The sequence below is a fragment of the Petaurus breviceps genome, unplaced genomic scaffold (genome assembly GCF_028583685.1).
Source record: "Petaurus breviceps papuanus isolate PSGF00001 unplaced genomic scaffold, PetGlider_PUasm1.0 76, whole genome shotgun sequence".
Taxonomy (NCBI): Eukaryota; Metazoa; Chordata; class Mammalia; order Diprotodontia; family Petauridae; genus Petaurus; species Petaurus breviceps.
The window spans coordinates 54,203,205-54,208,700 of NW_027186473.1; the positions used below are offsets into that span (position 1 = coordinate 54,203,205).

Consider the following 5,496-nt stretch of genomic DNA (forward strand, 5'->3'; position numbering starts at 1 on the left):
TCAATGAGGAACATATAAGGTTTTAACATTCTGTGATCAGTTTGTTTCTTCTTCATCACAGGAGAGTAGAGAAAGATTTTATTTATTTGAGTATTCTAATTGTTTAGATTTTGGTTTAATAGATGATAGTACAAGGTTGGATTGGCATCATTATGATGGTCATATATCTAATGGGATGAACATTTCTATTTGGATAGAAAGGTACAGTTTAGATTAACATTCAGTGCTTGCTTCAGCAACACATATACTAAAATTGGAATGATACAGAGAAGATTAGCATGACCCCTGAGCAAGGATGACACACAAATTCATGAAGCATTCCATACTTTTCAGCAATGCAAGGACCTAAAACAATTTCAAAGAATATGTGACAGAAAATGCCAGTCATATCCAGGGAAAGAACTATGGAGTTGGAATGCAAAACAAAGCAGACTATTTTCTTTTTTGTTTTGTTTTATTTTGTTTTTTCCTTTCTCATGGTTGTTCCCATTTAATATAATTCTATGCAACATGACTAATGTGAAAATGTATTTAATAGTAATGTATGTGTAGAGCCCATATCTATTGCAAACCATCTTGGTGAGGTAGGGAGAAGGGAGGGGGAGAAAATTTAAAATTTATAGAAGTGATTGTTAAAAACTAAAAATAAATCATTTCATTTTTTAAAATACAGGTTACTGGTTCAAGTTAAAAGAAAAGATTAATATCCAATGCTAAAGTATTCATTTTTAATACTTCTTCCAAAACATAGGTCCAAATTCTCCAGACCTATTATAAAATGTAAGTGTCATAGCTCTCAGCTCTAATACAAAATCAAATTTGCCCTACACTTGATGTCCTTAGTCCATAAGTCATAAAACAAAATACAGTGCTGAAGTATTTGAAGAGCATTCATGTGGAAGAGGGAATACACCAAGGGCTTCTTGAACCAAAACTCCAAGGACTTTTCATGTCATGGACCCCTTGGGAGGTTTTGGGGTATTATTTGATTTTACTTTTCTGCAGCTGATCAAATAATTTTATTCTGAGCATTTGATATGGTCACTGAACAAGTCTATAAAATAAATTCATTATTTCCTCATAGCTTCCTGTTGAAACTGTTCTAGTTATTTCCTCAACAAGTTTTCAGCATTTATGTTTAATAGACCATCTTCTAAACAAGGCAGATGTGTTCTCTAGAGTTTTTAGGATACAGCCTCTGACCCCCTTCTCATAATATTGCCTTTAAGTTCACAAAACAAAATACATATGATTACAATGAAAACCAAACATACTGAAATATAGTTATCAAAATTTAAAAAACAACAACAGCACAATTTCACAGACCTCAGATCAATAACGCACAGAAAAAAAAAAAACTTTTTCTCTCAAGTCCCAGGGGCAGAACAAGGAACAATAGGTAAAAATTTAAAAGATACAGATTTAGGTTTGATTTAGGGAAAAAAAAACTCCTAATCATTAAAACAATTCCAAAGTTAAATGAGATGTCTTGGGGGTAGAGACCTCCCCCAAAAGAGATCTTCAAGCAAAGGTTAGACCACTGGTCCATTGTGTTGTAAAGGAATTTTTGTTCTGGTTTGGGTTGGACTAGATGGCTACGTGGTCCTTCTGACACTGACCAGGTAATTTTGTGATCCTGTGACCTTGACAGTCCTTATGCTACTTCTGTTCCACCCTGCTGGTGGAAATAAATATATAGCCTTCCTTTAAGGTCTCTATGGGTTTTTACTGCTGGCAAATACAGGAAAATAAGGACATTTGAGGGGGCAGTCTCCTTAAAATAATGAATAAAACAACCAAATGTAAAACCAATCACTACAGCACACCTGAGGACTGCTGCTGTGAATAATTTTAAGGGTCTAATAGCATAGTATAATGAACTCTATTCAGAACTAAATTAAACATTGTTCAATGAAGCATAACATAGCAACATCCTTAGGCAAAACATATCACATATATATATACATATGTATACATATATATACATATATATATAATACACTCAGTATGTCATGTGGTATGTAGTATATATCACTGCATTCAGTAGCATTTCCCAAAATACTTATTTAAACAAGCAGGGGGTCCCAGGCCAGGTTCTTCCCTAGTACAACATATCATCCTTAAGGGATAGTAGAAAATACAAACACCATCCACCCTTCATCACAGTAAGTCACAATCTCCTCAATCAATACACAATGTCCAAGTAAAGTCCTCTCTCATCTTTACTGACTTCAAGGCTGACTTCCAAACCCCATGGGTCTCACTCTGTGGGCTAACTGTTCTCGATTCTCACCTGGATTTACTTGTAGGCAGCTCTCCACTACTGCTCCATATCTCAGTTCATGGGGACTGCTCCACTCCAAGCTTCTGCCTAAAAGCAAGCTCCAGGGGCTCCTGCCCATAGCTTTTGTTTCTAGGAAAACAAAGCTTAACAGGGCTGCAACAATATTTATACACATTACCAGCACCATCGTCTCAATTCACTTTAACAGCTCTTAAAAGGGGCTTAAGCTAAGCCTCCTTTCCGTGGGTAGATCTCTGTTCTTCAGCTCAACTCAATCATAAAGACCAAGAGACGGGTCTTCTGTCTGAGAAATTAGCACAGAACAACAGACAGGGCTTCTGTCTGAGAAAATAACACAGATCAATAGACAGAGCACCAAGTATTCTTTCTGTTAGGCCTCACCACAAGCAAGCCCCCTAGCCCACTCATGCTCGCTTCTCTCTCTCAGCTCTCCTCCTCTCTCTACTCCCTCCAAGCAACAATATATACTGTTTCCAATCAAAGACTCTTGATTCAATCAAAGGCAAGACTCAATGAAAGGCACTTGATTGACTAAAACTCAATCCAGAAAAACGACCAAAAAATCCTACTCTGGTTACACTAAATAATGAGAAAAAAATTTTAGAAATTGATTATCTCTAGCCCTCTTATTCCCTCCCCATGTCCTGCTCAGTAGGTGTTAAATAACAACCCTTAGAACCTCCAAAGAGCCACTTAAATGTTTGGCTTCCCAAAGTTCAATGTCAATTCCTCACATCCCTTCCTTCCTATGGTTACATGTAAAATCATTCCTGACTTGCCAGTTTCTCATACATAGCAACATACAATCATTCAATAAGTGACATTTTCTCTATATAGTTGATTGCCTTATCCCCAATTCAGAATGCCTGTGCAAAACTTTTACATTTCATTGTCTCTATTATCTGTACCTTTATGCCCTGTAATATAAACTGACTCAAAGAACTGTTCTCTGGCATAGTAAAGAATTATCTTTTTAATGTAAATATGCACAGATAAATTCCTGATTCTTTCGAGTACCTAACTCTTCTTATTTTGAAAGTAATGTCCTCCTTCTCCTGCCTCTCTCTGTCTTCCTTTCTATCTAGCTCAGTAGACAGCAATTCTTCCCCTCCTGACCCCCCCCCCCCATCCAACTGCCGCCTGGATCAAGTGGTACTTATTTATCAAGTAGCAGGAACTACATGCCCAAATCAACTTTGTGATTCAGTATGCAAAAATAATACAAGTAAATAAGAAAAATACATTTGAGTGAGAGAGAGAATTGGTTACTATAATAATATGGAGAGACGGTATCACAGAGTTAAGCCTGAGAAGTCAGCCAATCCAATCCTTGGAATTCAAAGTCAGAATTGTGGAAGGGAAGGTAAAATTACTGACCTTCAGCTGGGAGAAGTGTAGCCTCTTAAGGCATATAGGGTAAAGTGAGGTTCATTTCTGTGGAAAGAATAGTGAGAAGGGAAACCACTGTGGAGTGTGAGGGAGAGTGGATTGGGGATTTCTTTAAAGAGCAAAGGGACAGAGACAGGACAAACTAAAGTTTCTTCTACACCTACATCTACCCTGAATCTGAACCTCCTTTCATTTACTCCTTGGCATCTAAGCTTGTATTCCCCTTACTTCTACTATACTAGAGAAATGATTGTGTTAAATTTTTGCCCACTTTAAATATTCTTCCTTTGGTCAAAACTCCAATGGCCCTGCCTGATTAGACCTCTGCCTCTACCTTACTCCAACCCCAAACTCTGAATCTTCCTCATCTTGAAGGATCTATTGTTGCCAGATCTTATCACCATTACGTCTAGGACTATGGGAGTTGTGCTCCTGGCATCCAAACATAACTCAGAATGGATTTCCTTATAAAAACAACATTATAAATAATGATTAGAGAGAAGTGAACAAAATTATTAGTTCTATAAGCCAGGTATGTCATAGATTAATCAAACTTTTCTGGGAAACTAACCACCATGTAGAATATGACTTATGTGGGGAAGTGTGTGTGTGTGTGTGTGTGTGTGTGTGTGTGTGTGTGTGTGTGGAGAAGTGGTGTTCAGGGGAACCCTGATCTTTGGAGCTTCTCCAACCATTGGATGAAATTACAGAGTTCAAGGAACAGACAACAAGGCGTGGTTTTACTCTTTTCATGCTTTGATTGGTTGTATTCTCTATCTAGCATCTCTAGAGGGAGCTAGGTGGAATAGTGGATAGACATGGAATCAGGAAGACCTGAGATTAAATCCTGCCTTGGATACTTGCCACTTGTGTGACCCTAGGCAAGTGATTGCCTCTGTCTGCCTCAGTTTCCTCATATGTATGATGGAGATGATGGCACTTACTTCCCAGGGTTATTGTGAGGATAAAAAGAGATAATATTTGTAAAGTCCTTGGTAAACCATTCATGCACTGTTTAACATAAAAATGCTGGAGGATGTGCCTAGGGAAGATTTTCAAAGTGGGGAAAATAGCAAAGAATGAAAAAAAAAACAGCCTTCTAACTTTACTTCACTCCAAGAGAAACCTGCATTGACACATTTGTTTTAAGAAATCTTAGGGTTTTCAAAAGTGAAAAGAAATCTTGTTTTTATTACCTGCTTTAAGGTAAGTCCAAGAAGAAAAGTCAAGTGCCAATATCCTTTTAAATGCTAAAAGTTGGCTGTTGTTTATTGAAGAGTGTAAAACTAGAAAGAGCAAATACTAAAACAAATGAAAATCAGAAGGATATTTTTCCTACATCCCACCTTCCAAAAAAAAAAAAAAGAAAAGAAAATCAGCATTTACTTAGGAGAAAGTCTTATTAAAATCAAGCTAATTTTTTTCTATTCTTTTTTTTAACACACTCCACATTCCCCTTGCTTCAAAGAGAAATAATAATTCAGAGACAAGCCCTTTCCCTATTCCTCTGAGAAGCATGAAGAACAACGACTGAAATGACTTTGAGAGGAGAAGAAAGAGCTGGCAGCCAGCAGGGAGAATGGCAACCACTGTGAAGAAAGACCTTAGATAAAGGGAAGCAAAGTTTCTAAGTAAAGGAAGCATGAGTGTAGAAATGGAGAATGGAAAACTAAGTGTAGAAGAAGGACCAGGTGAGGAAAAATCTTCACACCAGGTAGCAAATACAGAGCTGCTCCCTTCCTCCAAAAGTGTTACCTCTAATTACTCTGAAAGTATTCCCATTATGAATGTCTTTTGTAAAT

General features: G+C 37.2%; 1 non-coding gene across 1 annotated transcript; it reads left to right on the plus strand.

The window, feature by feature from the left end:
• The first annotated feature begins 223 nt into the window (after positions 1–223).
• LOC138175213 (U6 spliceosomal RNA) lies at positions 224–330 on the plus strand. Its single transcript, XR_011171932.1, has one exon. It is a non-coding gene; the product is annotated as a U6 spliceosomal RNA (small nuclear RNA).
• Positions 331–5,496: the final 5,166 nt, after the last annotated feature.